Consider the following 18505-nt stretch of genomic DNA (forward strand, 5'->3'; position numbering starts at 1 on the left):
CGGGCGCAGTGCACGCTGACACAGTCGACAGGTGTACAGTGTTTCCTCCGACACATTGGTGTGGCTGGCTTCCGGGTTAAGTGAGCAGTGTGTCAAGAAGCAGTGCGGCTTGTTTGGGTTGTGTTTCGGAGGAAGCATGGCTCTCGACCTTCGCCTCTCCCGAGTCTGTACGGGAGTTGCAGCGATGATACAAGACTGTAACTACTACCAGTGGGATACCACGAAATTGGGGTGAAAAATACACAAAAAAATAAAATAATAATATTAGACTATAACACAGGCTAAAGTTACAGATCAATATTAGACTATAACACAGGCTAAAGTTACAGATCAATATTAGACTATAACACAGGCTAACGTTACACAGCACAGGTCCAAATCATATGATACAGCCTACCTCCCAAGGCTCCTGGACAATACGCAATCAGACCAAACAACATCATCACTTCCTGTTGGAGCCGAGACTCAAACTTTGGCAGTTACTTCAGCATCTAAGCTTAACTATTGCATAACGTCCTTTGAAGATCATGGAATGAAAAACAAAATAAAGAGGTGAAAGTAAATCATTAGTAAACAAATACAGAAAAATATCAAAACTTCTATTATGAACCTGCCTCTCTCTCGTTATCCCTCTCCACAGAAAACCTGCCTCTCTCTCGTTATCCTCTCCACAGACTCGACAGAAAATCTGCCTCTCTCTCGTTATGCCTCTCCACAGACTCAACAGAAAACCTGCCTCTCTCTCGTTATGCCTCTCCACAGAAAACCTGCCTCTCTCTCTCTCGTTATGCCTCTCCACAGAAAACAGAAAACCTGCCTCTCATTCCAGGAAGATTAGTCTAGGTTTCCTCTTTACCAGGTTGGTTGTCATGCACTTGTAAGGCTAAAGACACCTTGCTTTCACCGTCACTAATCTGACTGGAGATAAGTACCAGCCCTAAAGCTTGTTCCACAGCGTCCCCACTTGCACTAACCGTCAGTGAGCGCAGTCAGTCAGTCAGTCAGGGCTTCGGGATACAGCTGTTCCAGAAGTGGAGGTTGGGAATGTTCTTTCCCTGCTGGGGGCTGGACCATAAAGTGTTACAACTATCTCTACTCACCCACTCTCTCCCTCCCTCTTACTCTCACTCTCTTCCTCCCCTCTTCCTCCCCCACCCCTTGCCCCTCTTCCTCCCTCACCCCTTGCCCCTCTTCCTCCCTCTCCTCTTTTGCGTCTGGTGGAAACAGCATCAGCCGGAGGAATGGAGCAGACTTACTGTAGGATCAGCAGCAGGTTGGGTCACCTCCCTGTGAGTGGCTATTCCCTGGGCTATAATCCCTGTCACACTGGTCAGTTCCAGCCACAGCGTATTACAGTACGTCCTGTCGGAAGCTACTAAGACTGCTAAGCTCCTTTGTATTGGGGTATTCATTCATATTTTAATTACAACACATGGTCCGTTCTCCGATTTAAACCACTTCATGGATAAGCCATTCATATTTTTCAGCTTAGACTTTCCATAGATGTCAACGTTCCTAGTAAAGGTGCATGGGGATAATCAATAGTTGTCAGCATTTATCTTTCCTGTAGGCTGATTTACATTAATGTTACCAGACTTCACAACAGTCTTAGAAATCGTTACATATGCTTGGTCACAACACCTGTACTGTCCCATAATTTAAACAAATCAGAAACGGAACAAAAATGACCCAACGTGTTGATTACTTGCCGAGAAGAGCACAGTACAGCAGATCTATCTGAAATACACACCTTATCTTCATGAGAAAACATCTTGGTCAGGCCTTTGCTTTCTGCTGTATGACACCATGACTACTGATATCAGACCGTACCTCGAAGCCCTGCATTGACACCCCCCTCTACAGTACAGCAGATCTATCTGAAATACACACCTTATCTTCATGAGAAAACATCTTGGTCAGACCTTTGCTTTCTGCTGTATGACACCATGACTACTGATATCAGACCGTACCTCGAAGCCCTAAATTGACACCCCCCTCTACAGTACAGCAGATCTATCTGAAATACACACCTTATCTTCATGAGAAAACATCTTGGTCAGGCCTTTGCTTTCTGCTGTATGACACCATGACTACTGATATCAGACCGTACCTCGAAGCCCTGCATTTCAACACCCCCCTCTGCAGCTCCACTGCCTGCCTGAACTAAAACTCACCCTGAGCTTGTTAATTACTGACATGCCGGTAATCATGTCAATTCATCGTTAATGCGTCTCACAGCTATAGATCTTGCCTGACCTAGGACTGTGGTAACAATAAAATGATTAGATACTTAGATTCTATCTACATGGTATCAACAGGCCCTGTCTAATCAGGAAGTCAGACGGCACCAAGGAATGTAGCAGTCAGATACTTCATAATCCTGCGTCTTTAGATTCCCAGGACAGCACCTCGGTCTAGCTGAGAACGCTGTCGGAACAAAAATGGTTGCCATAGGAATGAGCAGCGTGCTTAGTCACTCACAGACCAAGGACGAGACGTTTCAGGAGAATGGTGCCCTAACGGAATACAAACACCGCTGTATCTGTGGGATCGGAAAGAAACAAATGCAACTACAGGCTGTGTGTGTGTGTGTGTGTGTGTGTGTGTGTGTGTGTGTGTGTGTGTGTGTGTGTGTGTGTGTGTGTGTGTGTGTGAAATCTAACACCGTTTTAAGAGGTAGACAGTATTTGGAGTGTGTGTGTGAATGCGACACTATCTGACTGTTAAGGGGTGTGTGTGCACGTCACACTGTTTTCCCCTGGCGACATCATTAACAAGTGTGTTGACCCGGTGTATATGGCCTTGTGCTGTGTAACAGTGACGCGTGTCCCGGCCCCACACACACACACAATCAATCTAGTCTCTTAATAACGTCAGAGAGAGGTGCTGGATAGCTGCCAAACCAGATACCTACAGAGCAGATCACTACAGTACAGAGCTCATAGTTCATATATGGACCAGATCACAACTTTATACAATTCACCAAACATGCTGATGGAATCCCATGCCCCTAGGCAGGCTGATTAAAAACAACTGATGCTCAGTCAGTCTGCTAAAACAACTGATGCTCAGTCAGTCAGTCTGCTAAAACAACTGATGCTCAGTCAGTCAGTCTGCTAAAACAACTGATGCTCAGTCTTATGGTGACATGCTAATAAAGGACATTATTCTTATGTACAAGAGAGTCAATATTAAGTGATATCTTACTACAGTATAGCTAAATACAACAACAGTACTGGCGTCAGGTAGCCTAGCGGTTAAGAGCATTTAAGAGCATGCCAGTAGCCGAAAGATCGCTAGTTCAAATCCTCAAGATGACTGGGTGAAACATCTGTCGATGTGCCCTTGAGCAAGGCACTGGATAGGAGTGTCTGCTAAATGACTCATGTCAAATGTACTGGAACATGGGTAATTATGGAAATGTCAAATTAGCAATAACATACTGACCAACTTGTTTCAGCTAGTAATAACATACTGACCAACTTGTTTCAGTCAGTTAGTAATAACATACTGACCAACTTGTTTCAGCTAGTAATAACATACTGACCAACTTGTTTCAGCTAGTAATAACATACTGACCAACTTGTTTTAGCTAGTAATAACATACTGACCAACTTGTTTTAGCTAGTAATAACATACTGACCAACTTGTTTCAGTTCAAACATACTATTCAAATACCCAGGCTGAAACATGCCCCAGAGTCAAGGTAAAGTTATCTTTACATGTTATCTACATCCCCTTCACACACACACACCATCACACAAAGTACTGCTGCTCCAGCCATGACTTACCCAGACATCCAGCCCCTCTGTACACTGAGAGAAAACACAGCCAGAATGGTGCTGCTCCTCCTTTTTCCTGGAACACACTTAGCCCTCTCCCTTTAGCGCTACCACACACGAACACACACACACGAACAGACACGCTGCTGCACAGTTAATGTGGTGGGAGAGTTGTCCCCGCTGTGTCCGATACTATCAGTGTTCTACTCAGACTGACGAGGTTCAGAGAGAGAGAGGGAGAACCACCCCTCCCCTTCAGCTCTGAAGCTCAGCAGTACTGCAGTAACTAACCCCAAAGCTTCTCAGAAAGAGAGGGACGGGGACGAGTAGTGTGTGTGTGTGTGTGTAAGGCAGCCATGGAATGTGTTTTCCCCCCTTACCATGAGCACCTCATGCCAGCAGCAGCAGCTCTCCTCACAACTCTCTCCACGACACACACACACTTCTAGTGCGCACCCACACACACACACACACACTTCCAGTGCGCACCCACACACACACACACACACTTCCAGTGCGCACACACACATACACACACCTCCTCCTAAAGCACACACAGCCAGGCATGTTCAAGGTCTAACTTAGAGTGGGAGGGGAGAGTTCAGTTCTGTTGACACTGTTGGAGAGGAATGCGCGTGTGTGTGTGTGTGAGAGAGAGCAGGTAACCTGGTCAGATTGCTGCTGCCCCCCCCCCCCCCCCCCCGAAGTGGGAGGGGACAAATCAGAATTCGCTGTTGCTTAGCAGCCAAAGTCTCCCACCCTTATTTGCTGCAGCAGAAAAGTAGCGCCAGGTTCTGGAGGGAAAGGAAAGTACAGCAGACAATTACAATGTGACATGCTGATACACAGGCTGCTGACCAGCAAGTCCCGTGTAAATAGATTACAATGTGTGACATGCCGATACACAGGGCTGCTGACCAGCTAGTCCCGTGTAAATAGATTACAATGTGTGACATGCCGATACACAGGGCTGCTGACCAGCTAGTCCCGTGTAAATAGATTACAATGTGTGACATGCCGATACACAGGGCTGCTGACCAGCTAGTCCCGTGTAAATAGATTACAATGTGTGACATGCTGATACACAGGGCTGCTGACCAGCTAGTCCCGTGTAAATAGATTACAATGTGTGACATGCCGATACACAGGGCTGCTGACCAGCTAGTCCCGTGTAAATAGATTACAATGTGTGACATGCCGATACACAGGGCTGCTGACCAGCTAGTCCCGTGTAAATAGATTACAATGTGTGACATGCCGATACACAGGGCTGCTGACCAGCTAGTCCTGTGTAAATAGATTACAATGTGTGACATGCCGATACACAGGGCTACTGACCAGCTAGTCCCGTGTAAATAGAGAGATTTTGGGTTCTCCCAATAGGTCTCCTTCACCCTACTGTATCTAACTAAGTCTGGAATGAACAAACACTAGATGTTTGACCAGAGTGAAGTTCGGACATCCAACATCCGCCACACATGTTGCAGCTTAGAACAGAAAATCTTTCCAGAACTTTCCCACTTCAATAAGCACATAGTGGTGGGAAGGGAATTAGCCGACATGTCGTTCAGGGGTAAGCAGGCAGCAGCTACAGACCAAGTGGTTTAAATTCACTCACACAAAGATCAATGGATGGAAACGTCTAAGGCCTGAAAACTGTCATATTTATGTGGAGAATGGCATCATCATCAACCAATCATACCACGACTTATCTGATTAAATAACGGGTCAATATATAAAAACATTGACTCTGAACGCAACTGCAAAAAAACAAACCATAATCACTACTTTCAGATACATTTTTTTCAAGTCCAGGCATGTTATAGCGGTGTCGAAAAGAATCAGATTTATTAAAAAGGATGCTGAAGAATTCAAAGCCAAGCCAGCATTTCTTATGTTGAAGCTCAGGTCAGAGTTAAAGGCTATGGAATCACAAGATCAGAGGGAAAACACACACAAGGGGATTAGAGTAACTATACTGTTTAGGCTTTTGAAGAAACGTTGAGGTGATGTTTGTTTGGTATGATATGAACATTGAGGAAATGTTTCTCCCCTGGATGAGAGTCTGGCTTCCTGGTGGCATGCAAACCCCCATATAACCTTTCACTTCGCCATGGAAATGATAGCCAGAGAGAGCTAGAGTGTGTTTGTATGTTGGTGTCTCCTTGTAACCTAGTGAAAATGAAGCCAGCATGGAGCCAGCTGTTACTGATAACACACAGATTTAGTCCTTTATCTCTCCTGGCTCCTCTCATACATGGGCTGGTCAACAGGACAGGGCCTGTGGGCTGGTCAACAGGGTCTATGGGCTGGTCAACAGGGTCTATGGGCTGGTCAACAGGGTCTATGGGCTGGTCAACAGGGTCTGTGGGCTGGTCAACAGGACAGGGTCTTGTGGGCTGGTCAACAGGACAGGGTCTATGGGCTGGTCAACAGGACAGGGTCTATGGGCTGGTCAACAGGACAGGGTCTATGGGCTGGTCAACAGGACAGGGTCTATGGGCTGGTCAACAGGGTCTGTGGGCTGGTCAACAGGACAGGGTCTGTGGGCTGGTCAACAGGACAGGGTCTATGGGCTGGTCAACAGGGTCTATGGGCTGGTCAACAGGACAGGGTCTGTGGGCTGGTCAACAGGGTCAATGGGCTGGTCAACAGGACAGGGTCTGTGGGCTGGTCAACAGGACAGGGTCTGTGGGCTGGTCAACAGGGTCTATGGGCTGGTCAACAGGACAGGGTCAATGGGCTGGTCAACAGGGTCTATGGGCTGGGCAACAGGACAGGGTCTATGGGCTGGGCAACAGGACAGGGTCTATGGGCTGGGCAACAGGACAGGGTCTATGGGCTGGTCAACAGGACAGGGTCTATGGGCTGGGCAACAGGACAGGGTCTATGGGCTGGTCAACAGGGTCTATGGGCTGGGCAACAGGACAAGTACATCAAGTGAAGACCAGTATAAATAACCACAGGTGGACTAAATGTTTTGATGAAAGCAATGACTTGGGATGTGGTAGACTAAATGTACTAAACAGGAGCACACAAATTAAATACATCATGTATTTAAAATCGGGACTGCAAAACATCACAGCCAGCTACTTAAAATCTGCCTAATCTTGTTTGAAATACATATTTCAATACTAGGACCACACACACACAGTCAACTTATCATGGACCACTCAGCCAGCACTTACCCTCCTCGACAAGGGAACACATTATTCCCAGGCTTCCCCTGTCAGGCCACCAGAGCTCAGGACCTCTTTGGGGACTAAGGGGCAATCAGCCCGGCTGGCCTAAAGACCCAGAACCATCATTTAGACATGGGAGGCCCCTTGTTCCACAAGGAGCTAAACAGAAGAAATAGATCAGTATTCTGTAACTATTTAGACTTGTAACATACAGTGCATTCAGAAACTATTTATACCCCGTGACTTTTTCCATACTTTGTTACGTTACAGCCTTATTCTAAAATTAATTAAATGTTTTTTTTCTTCTCATTAATCTACCCAAAATAACACATAATGACAAAGCAAAAACAGGTTTTTAGAAATGTTTGCATATTTATTAAAAATAAAAAACAGAAATATCACATTTACATAAGTATACAGACCATTTACTCAGTACTTTGTTGAAGCACCTTTGGCAGTGATTACAACCTCGAGTCTTCTTGGGTATGACGCTACAAGCTTGGCAAAACTGTATTTGGGGAGTTTCTCCCATTCTTCACTGCAGATCCTCTCAAGCTCTTTCAGGTTAGATGGGGAGCGTCGCTGCACAGCTATTTTCAGGTCTCTCTAGAGATGTTTGATCGGGTTCAAGTCCGGGCTCTGGCTGGACCATTCATGGATATTCATAGACTTGTCCCAAAGCCAACCCTGTGTCGTCTTGGCTGTGTGCTTAGGGTCATTGTTGGAAGGTGAACCTTTTCCCCAGTCTGAGGTCCTGAGTGCTCTGGAGCCGGTTTCCATCAAGGATCTCTCTGTGCTTTGCTCCGGTCATCTTTCCCTCGATCCTGACTAGTCTCCCAGTACCTGCCGCTGAAAAACCTCCCCACAGCATGATGCTACACCCACCATTCCGCACCGTAGGGATGGTGCCAGGTTTCCTCCAGACGTGACGCTTGGCATTCAGGCCAAAGAGTTCAATATTGGTCTCATCAGACCAGAGAATCTTGTTTCTGAAGGTCTGAGAGTCCTTTAGATGCCTTTTGGCAAACTCTGAAGGGCTGTCAAGTGCCTTTTACTGAGGAGTAGCTTCCACCTGGCCACTCTACAATAAAGGCCTGATTGGTGGAGTGCTGCAGAGATGGTTGTACTTCTGGAGCTCTGTCAGAGTGACCATCGGGTTAAATGTCAAATGAGGGACCTTATATAGACAGGTGTGTGCCTTTCAAAATCATGTCAAATCAATATAGTTTACCACAAGTGGACTCAAATCAAGTTGTAGAAACATCTTAAGGATGATCAATTGAAACAGGATGCACCTGACCTCAATTTCACATCCCATAGCAAAGGGTCTGAATACATATGCAAATGAGGTATTTCTGTTTATTATTTTTTAGAAATTTGCCAAAAAAAACTAAAAACCTGTTTTGATTTGTCATGAGGTAAAAAAAAGTAATTTATATCAATCAAAAAATGTGGAAAAGGGGAGGGGTCTGAATCATTTTGATGTCACTGTACATAAGGCATACAATAGGGCTATATGGTGAAAAGGTAGACAATGGTATTTTAAGTAGGTATTTAGACTACACAAATGCAACATCTACCATTCACCACCAACCACACTGAGCCATTAGACCACATTCTCAATTATGTGGTGGGTGTAAACATTTAAGCTAAGTGCTCGACAAGCCACCCAGCAAGCATTAGGCCTAGTGGTTAGAGGGGGTATTCCAGACCGCCTGGGGAGGCTGTGACATCTATTCCCTCTGGAGTCATTCAGAGTCCTCACATAGCTCAGCTGTTAGCTTCAACCGAGGCAGACTATCAGACTAAACAAATAGCTCGCAGGTGGGTCATAACAGTCCATCTCCCCCTCAACAGACCACAACGTTGTGGAACGTTTAGATAGAAATACAGTACGAAGGACATTCATGCCTCTCTGGCATGTATACTGAACAAAAATATGCAACAATTTCAACGAGTTACAGTTCATATACGGAAATCAGTCAATTGAAATGAATATCAGGCCAGAATCTATGGATTTCACATGACTGGGTATGGGCACAGCCAATCAGAATGAGTTTTTCCCCACAAAAGGGTTTTATTACAGACAGAAATGCTTCTCAGTTTCATCAGCTGTCCGGGTGGCTGGTCTCAGATGATCCCACAAGTGAAGAAGCCAGATGTGGAGGTCCTGGGCTGGCGTGGTTACACCTGGTCTGTGGTTGAGAGGCCTGTTGGACGTACTGCAACCGCTCTGGTGGACATTCCTGCAGTCAGCATGTCAAGTCCACGCTCCCTCAAAACTTGAGACATCTGTGGCTTTGTGTCGTGTGACAAAACTGCACATTTTATTGTCCCCAGCGCAAAGTGCACCTGCGTAATGATCATGTTTAATCAGCTTTTTGATATACCACACCTGTCAGGTGGATTAATTATCTTTGGCAAAGGTGAAATGCTCACTAATAGGGATGTAAACAAATTTGAGCACAACATTTTAGAGAAATAAGCTTCTTGTGCGTATGGAACATTTTGGGCGTACTTTATTTCAGCTCATGAAACCAACACTTTACGTGTTGCGTTTATATCACATCAACTCTATACATGACATTTCTATCTGCAAAGTTCCACACCGTTCGCCCGCTGAAAGTGCACCAGTATTTCATCTCGTCTGCCTAGCCAACACATCACTGTATACTAAGCAGTACGCAAGTTTAGTTTGGAGATCGGAATAAAATTACAGTCTTTGTGTGAGTGAAACATGACCGAACTAAGTGAGCAGCTATATCGGATGTCTCAGTGCTCTGCCAGTGAGCGAGGGAGTCAGAGAGACGCAACATACCACCCTAACAGGCATGTTGGGTCTACACCGGACCCACCTAACGTGATTGCACCATATCAGGTTTTTATGAGACGCCATTAACCTGCCAGTGAGACTGAACTCAGAGGAAGCGGTCAAAGAAAGACGGTTGCCATTTTGTGCTCCTCCAGCCAAAACAGAATGGAACTAAACTCAGGTGTAGATAAACAAACAGCTGGACTATTTGGAATGTACGACAAAATGCGAGTACCAGTGTTTCCCCTAGGATTTCTTTCAGCAGTGGTGGCAGAGTTAGCGGGGCAGGGAATAGGGTTTTCCTGGGGCATCTACATTATAAATAAAATAAATATACAGTGCCAACGAGTTTTTACGTTACAGCCTTTATCTAAATTGGATTAAATAAAACCATTTCCTCAGCAATCTACACACAATACTGCATGATGACAAAGCAAAAATGTTTTTTTTAAATGTATTAAAAACAACAATAAAAAAAGTATTCAGACCCTTTGCTATAAGACTCGAAATTGAGCTCAGTTGCATCCTGTTTGCATTGATCATGCTTGAGATTTTTCTACAACTTGATTGGAGTCCTCTTGTGGTAAATTATATTGATTGGACATGATTTGGAAAGGCACACACCTGTCGATATTAGGTCCCTCAGTTGACAGGTGCATGTCAGAGCAAAAACCAAGCCATAAGGTCGAAGGAATTGTTCGTAGAGCTCAGAGACAGGATTGTGTCGAGGCACAGATCTGGGGAAGGGTACCAAGACATTTCTGCAGCATTGAAGGTCCCCAAGAACACAGTGGCTTCCATCGTTCTTAAAAGGAAGTTTGTAACCACAAAGACTCTTCCTAGAGCTGGCTGCCCGGCCAAACTGAGCAATTAGGGGAGAAGGGCCTTGGTCAGGGAGGTGAACAAGAACCCGATGGTCACTCTGACAGAGCTCTTGAGTTACTCTGTGGAGATGGGAGAACCTTCCAGAAGGACAACCATCTCTGCAGCACTCCACCAATCAGGCCTTTATGATAGAGTGGCAAGAAAGAAGCCACTTCTCAGTAAAAAGGCACATGACAGCCCACTATGAGTTTGCAAAAAGGCACCTATACTTACTTTCCACCATAATTTGCAAATAAATTCATTAAAAATCCTACAATGTGATTTTCTGGATTTTTTTCTTCTCATTTTGTCTGTTATAGTTGAAGTGTACCTATGATGAAAATTACAGGCCTCTCTCATCTTTTTAACTGGGAGAACTTGCACAATTGTTGGCTGACTACATACTTTTTTGCCCCACTGTGTGTGTGTGTGTGTGTGTGTGTGTGCGTGTGTGTGTGTGTATATATATATATATATATATATTTCAATTTCAATCAAATGTAATCAATTTTAGAATATGGCTGTAAAGTAAAGGGGTCAGAATACCTTCCGAAGGCACTATCTATATATATATTTATTTAGTTGCGGTGGCGGCTTCGATTCAGCAGCGGCGGGGTGTTTCTGCTAAATGCATACAGGGGAAACACTGAGGGACCATTCATTTGGAGTGACCCTGGTGCAATTCCTCCCCACAAACATCCACGATGCAGCGTTCTCCACCTGGCATAGCCTACGCGGCTTGGGTGGCTGCTTAGAATGCCTGACGGGTTACGGACCCAAAATAGACCAGAGTGAGGGGATGGAGTCAACACAGACAGTAGAGTGTGAGGAGGAAGAGTGATAACTCCCTAAATGGTAGCACTAAAACAGGACAAGCAGCTAATACATCAGATCTATAGAGAGCTCCAGTCAATCTATACTACGGCTAGTAAACTATAACTCCCCTGTCTCAATGCTTAGGGTCAGTAAATAGTCAAGAAAAATTAGACCAAAAATGACAAAAATAAATGTAAAATGTTTAATTTTAAACTAGAATCACAGGTTGCTGGCTGTTTTGGTACAGTGGGTAAGACAACTTGATCTATGACTTTCAAGAGTAAAACAGTAAATACTGTAACAATGGGAGAGGCTTGGCCTCCATTAATGAAAAATGTAACTAGATTTAACAGTTTAACTCTTTACATAGCTAAATTCCAGGGTAAACAAATAATTGAATGGCTGGTAAGACCTCTTAAGATACAATGATGCCATCAATCAGAAATGGCTATTGCGTAACTCAACAAGCCCAGGCAAAGTTATGAGTTTGAATAAGGAGTGGCTATGTTGGCCTTGCTTGTTGCAGTCTTGACAGTTGATTAAAGTGCAATGCAATGCATAAGACACACATGTAACAGTCGGGGAAAGTTACCACCCTACGGCTAAGGATGGGGCTATGACTGTTACTATGGTAACCATGGTGTCAGTGTTTTCATCCAGATTGACTTCAAAAAGTCTGAGCACGTCATACGAGAGAGACAACAGGAAAATGGAAATGAACAACGAGGAGTCTCGTCAAATATAGTTTGAGCGGTCTGATCTTCAAAAGTGTGTCAGGATTGAGCCATCAACCTTAGCAGCAATCAATTGAGAACAAGTCTGTTTTCTGTTAACAAATGTTAGGAAATGTTTTGTTTTCAGTGCCAAACTAATAGAAATGTTCATGGGCTAATGTGTGTTTATTACTGTGTAACTTGGTTCAAGTCTATCTATCATGGCTTGTCTTGAAAAGAAGACACTTTCTTGGAGCCACTGTGTATGTAGCCGACGGTTAGTTCAGTCTGAGGCTGTGTGGTGGTCTGTTGTCCTTAGGAGCTGAGTAGAAACAGATATGGTAACTAGCCCCCTGGGTTAACAGCTTAGACATTCACTCACACACACACACATACATATATATAAACAACTCCAGCAGAACACTCCTGAGCGGTGCCTCGGCTCTCACGGCTTCGGGGCCTCCCACTGGGTCCACACGGGTGTGCTTGGGTCTCCTCCATCACTAGAGGACTGCGCCTCACTGCTTGGCCAGCTACACCTCCATGTTGTGGGGGTCTACCTGAGTCCTCCTGTCAGTCTTGTCTCAAAGACACGGTAAAGTGAAACGTCAAGTGGGTCATTAAATCCGTTACGGTTCCTTTGGTTGCTCAAACGTTACTTGGATGACTGCAGCAGTTACAGAGCTAATAAACGTCAATGGGTGCTGACCTTTGGGGATGCGTGCACTTATTCAGACCCATGCAGGGTACTCTCGGGCACCACAAACACTTTTGGTGACTATAACTTTGACTGGTGACGTCTAATTTGAATGTCTGCCCTATCAACTTTCAATGGTAGTTTCTGTGCCTACCATGGCGATAGGGAATCTGGGTTAGATTCCAGGGAGGGAGCCTAAGAAACAGCTACCACATCCAGGAAGGAAGCGGGCGGGCAAATTACCCACTCCGACTCGGGGAGGTAGTGACGAAAAATAACAATACAGGACGAGAGGCCCTTCAGTTGGAATGAGTACATTTTTAATTCTTTAATGATCTATTACTGATGTGTAGAAGTTGCATTTCACAGTGGTCAGAAACCTTCTGAAAGTGTCATTAATTATGTTGAATGTTAAATTTGACTTCCTGTTGTGTTTTGTCCTATGGGGTGACATACTGTCCTATGGGGTGACATACTGTCCTATGGGGTGACATACTGTCCTATGGGGTGACATACTGTCCTATGGGGTGACATACTGTCCTATAGGGTGACATACTGTCCTATAGGGTGACATACTGTCCTATGGGGTGACATACTGTCCTATGGGGTGACATACTGTCCTATAGGGTGACATACTGTCCTATAGGGTGACATACTGTCCTATGGGGTGACATACTGTCCTATGGGGTGACATACTGTCCTATGGGGTGACATACTGTCCTATGGGGTGAAGGGAAAAAAGGTTATGTCTTGAACAAAATGTAAAAATTATTGTTAAGCATGAGGCAGGTAACATCATCATAATATACACAATCTAAATGTTTGTCAAATGACTGAATGTTCCTCAAAATGAGAATCGGGAGACATTTGGTTCCCATCATTACACAAGTAAACTGTGTTTTTTCAAAAGAATTTCCAGAATATGAATCCCGATTTAAAAACATAAGTAACAAATAATAAGTCAAATAATTGTCTTGTCTATTTTAGAATCATGAAACCTTTAGCCCTATATTAGCATAGATTATGACGTCATATCAGAAGACAAATTCAAGGCAGGAAATGGTAGTCGGAGGTGGCAGAACATTTAGAATTATTTAGACAACTAAACTCGGCAAAAAAAAGAAACGGCCCCTTTTCAGGACCTTGTCTTTCAAAGATTATTCGTAAAAATTCGAATTAACTTCACAGATCTTCATTGTAAAGAGTTTAAACACTGTTTCAATGAACCATAAACAATGAATGAACATGCACCTGTGGAACGGTCGTTAAGACACTAACAGCTTAGAGAAGGTGGGAAATTAAGGTCACAGATATGAAAACTTAGGACACTAAAGAGGCATTTCTACTGACTCTGAGAAACACCAAAAGAAAGATGCCCAGGGTCCCTGCTCATCTGTGTAAACGTGCCTCAGGCATGCTGCAAGGAGGCATGAGGACTGCGGATGTGGCCATTACAATAAATTGCAATATCTGTACTGTGAGACGCCTAAGACAGCGCTACAGGGAGACAGGATGGACAGCTGATCGTCCTCGCAGTGGCTGACCACGTAACAACACCTGCACAGGATCGGTACATCTGAAATTCACACCTGCGGGACAGGTACAGGATGGTAACATCAACTGCCCGTGTTACACCAGGAACGCACAATCCCTCCATCAGTGCTCAGACTGTCCGCAATAGGCTGAGAGAGGCTGGACTGAGGGCTTGTAGGCCTGTTGTAAGGCAGGACTGGCAAAAAGTGCTCTTCACTGATGAGTCACGGTTTTGTCTCACCAGGGGTGATGGTCAGATTCGCGTTTATCGTTGAAGGAATGAGCGTTACACTGAGGCCTGTACTCTGGAGCGGGATCGATTTGGAGGTGGAGGGTCCGTCATGGCCTGGAGCGGTGTGTCACAGCATCATCGGACTGAGCTTGTTGTCATTGCAGGCAATCTCAACGCTGTGCATTACAGGGAACACATCCTCCTCCCTCATGTGGTACCCTTCCTGCAGGCTCATCCTGACATCCTGACCACCAGCCATACTGCTCGTTCTGTGCGTGATTTCCTGCAAGACAGGAATGTCAGAGTTCTACCATGGCCAGTGAAGAGCCCGGATCTCAATCCCATTGAGCACGTCTTTGACCTGTTGGATCGGAGGGTGAGGGCTAGGGCCATTCCCCCCAGAATTGTCCAGGAACTTACAGGTGCCTTGGTGGAAGAGTGGGGTAACATCTCACAGCCAAAACTGGCAAATCTGGTGCAGTCCCTGAGGAAGAGATGCACTGCAGTACTTAATGCAGCTGGTGGCCACACCAGATACTGACTGTTGCTTTTGATTTTGACCCCCCTTTGTCCAGGGACACATTATTCCATTTATTCACATGTCTGTGGAGCTTGTTCAGTTTATGTCTCAGTTGCTGAATCTTGTTATGTGCATACAAATATTTACACATGCTAAGTTTGCTGAAAATAAACGCAGTTGACAGTGGGAGGACATTTCATTTTTTGCTGAGTTGGTTTATTTAACTTTAATTTTAGAAAAAAATACTTTTCCACTTTCGTTTTGGCCAAATGGCAACTACCCATATGTACAGAGAATGCCTACCCAATCACCCTCTTTCTCCCTCTCATCCCCCTTCACTCAGGTAGTCAAACAGAAGACGTATTCATCACAGACAGCCTGCCCTTTCTCCACTGCAGTGAGAGAGTATTTAGTTTAACCTCCAGGTTTACCCTATAGTCCCTCATGCAGTGCCAAGAGGAGACATTGCCGCAGTGGCAGCCAAGAGCTCTACCACACACACACACACCACTCCCTCTTCCTCCTAGTCCAAGCCATCGGTGTGATGCGATGGCATGGACATTATGTCATGATGTAATTCTTGTCTCAGCAGCCCAGAAGATGATGCCGTTATGGCAGGAATGCCCAGTCATGACAAACTGACCATGTATTGACCCTGGGATAAACCCAGGCTTGGCATAACACACCTACAGTATGTCAATGCACAAAGGAAGGGTACTGACTGTACATAGTGAATGTTCAGGTAAAAGGTTAGAAGGTTCAATGTCAACATAGAGCTTTTGAATACCCTGGATCCAAACACTAATCTACATCAAGCTGGACTAGCATCCTGTCCAGAGGGTGTACTTGTACATCAAGCTGCCTCATGCTACAGACACAGGAGCTGGACTAGCGTCCTGTCCAGAGGGTGGACTTGTACATCAAGCTGCCTCATGCTACTGAAACAGGAGCTGGACTAGCGTCCTGTCCAGAGGGTGTACTTGTACATCAAGCTGCCTCATGCTACTGAAACAGGAGCTAGACTAGTGTCCTGTCCAGAGGGTGTACTTGTACATCAAGCTGCCTCATGCTACTGAAACAGGAGCTGGACTAGTGTCCTGTCCAGAGGGTGTACTTGTACATCAAGCTGCCTCATGCTACTGAAACAGGAGCTGGACTAGCGTCCTGTCCAGAGGGTGTACTTGTACATCAAGCTGCCTCATGCTACTGAAACAGGAGGAGATAGCCAGAATGGCCCTAGGGGCTGGAGTCTCAGACAAGGCTTACTTATACAAGGCTTACTTAATTACTTTTCTATACTGTAAGTCAATAATCTATTCATTTCCACTGGCAGCATATTGTATTGTAGATCTCCTGACAGGCGTAGATTATCTTAGGCTATATTAGGATCATTTTTCCAGATGTAGTGTTTAACTCAAAACCATTATGCCCTTGACATTTCACTGTTTAGTTAGGTGAGGGTTTGACATCTTGTGATCGAAGAGTGCGGCATGAAATCACTTGAATACTTTCATTCACTAATGATGACAAAAGGGATACCACCAACCGGGTGTAGACTGCTGAACAGAGGTGTACAACTAGACAGAGGACACGCAGCTACACACACACACACACACACACACACACACACACACACACACACACACACAGGGTTACTGGCACACATTTGAACAAAACACATACAATGCTGTATTTTTATTGAGCAAGTTTACTTAACCCAACACATATCTGTTTCTACTCAGCTCTTTAGGACAACAGACCACCACACAGCCTCAGACTGAACTAACTGTCGGCTACATACACAGTGGCTCCAAGAAAGTGTCTTATTTTCAAGACAAGCCATGATAGATGGACTTGAACCAAGTTACACAGTAATAAACACGCATTAGTGTTTAGTCCACGAACATTTCTATTAGTTTGGCACTGAAAACAAAACATTTCCTAACATTTTTTAGCAAATAACACGAGTTTTGTTTACAACTGAACGCCACAACAGCACGTTGGTCAAAAGGGCAAAACTTACCAGAGACTCCACGACAAGACAGAGGCCAGAGAAATGCCAAAGTCGTGCAATCCGTTCTCTGCACTATTCACCTGTGCAGACTATGGCGTCATTGTAACCTTTTTAACCTTCGCGCAATTCAGATGAAAACGCAGGATTATATATATATTAGTTGGTGACGTCCTACAGTCATAAGAAAAAGTTGATAAAAACCGGGCATATTGAACTGAAAAGTTGGTGCAGCAGCCTCTTATGGTGGTGGTATGCGGTATGCTATGCTGCAGGCAGAGGTCATTTCTCAATCTCGGCTGCCATCTAGTGGGCAAATACAGTCCGTGTCAAATCAGCGCCATTGGTCAGAATACAGTATAGAGTTGACTGGATTACAGATAATACAAGCATGGCTTTCCCCATAAAAATAAAAAGGTGAAATAATAGAAACTATTCTATTGGAGAATTATCTTTGAATTGCAATTGAAGGGTTACAGGCTTAACCATCATACAAACATATATTTCATTTCGTATATTTCATGGATCTAACCGTTGGAGAAATTGTGCATCTTTATCGGATTATTGGAATAGGTAGAAATGCTCTCTAGTCATTGGCACACATTCTTATCTTGTGAACCACTCAAACTTTCAAATATATACCTAATCTAATCATACAATTTCCCCAATTCCTCGAAAATTCCAACCGATCACAGGCTAAATGGCATAATAGGTTGACGTTCCATGTAATAACTTTGTTTCTGAGCAGGTTTACATTCCAATAACATTTTCTGTAACACATACTGGGTGTGGGTGGGCTCCAGGCATAAGCGACGTAAACCGTAGGGCCCCGGCCTCTAGTGCCCTCCTCCTCCGACAAAAACAAATAAACAATAATTAGGAACTCAATTTACTGTTGAGTTATAACAGTGGAATACACTGTTGTGCCGCAGCAGGTTTTCTCCTGTTAAATCGGTAATTGAAAGTCCCGAGCGGCGCAGCGGTTCTCAGTGCGAGCAGCGTCATCACAGATCCTGGTTTGATTCCAGGCTGTATCACAACCGGCCGTGATTGGGAGTCCCATAGGACGGCGCACAATTGGCCCAGCGTCGTCCGGGTGTGGCCGTGGTAGGCCGTTATTGTAAACAAGAATTTGTTCGTAACTAACTTGCCTAGTTACATAAAAGTATTTTTAAAAACTGACAGTCATTCAAATTAGCCATGTCAGCGAGCAATTTTTAGATTGGTAAATTAGTCTAGCCAGCTATCTGAATTTGTAGTACTCATGGCCGACTCTGGGTGTGACTTCTTCCACTTCCACATGAAAACATGTATTTCTCCCACAATGTCTGAAAGCACATGAA

At 44.6% G+C, this 18505-nt stretch overlaps 1 protein-coding gene across 2 annotated transcripts in view; it reads right to left on the reverse strand.

Moving 5' to 3' along the window:
• The window catches only part of LOC118941414 (uncharacterized), an 87528-nt gene extending 70110 nt beyond the window's left edge, over positions 1 to 17418 (reverse strand). Inside the window, exon 1 of one of the 2 annotated variants that reach the window (XM_090210216.1) lies at positions 17175 to 17418. The gene's annotated coding sequence lies outside the window, so the exon portion shown is untranslated. Of the gene's footprint in view, positions 1 to 3791; positions 4430 to 17174 lie in introns of those variants that run through there. The other variant, XM_090210215.1, reaches the window with a different exon arrangement.
• Between the last annotated feature and the right edge of the window lie 1087 nt (positions 17419 to 18505).

Source organism: Oncorhynchus mykiss, chromosome 19, assembly GCF_057628025.1.
Source record: "Oncorhynchus mykiss isolate SJ-2025 chromosome 19, ASM5762802v1, whole genome shotgun sequence".
Lineage (NCBI taxonomy): Eukaryota > Metazoa > Chordata > Actinopteri > Salmoniformes > Salmonidae > Oncorhynchus > Oncorhynchus mykiss.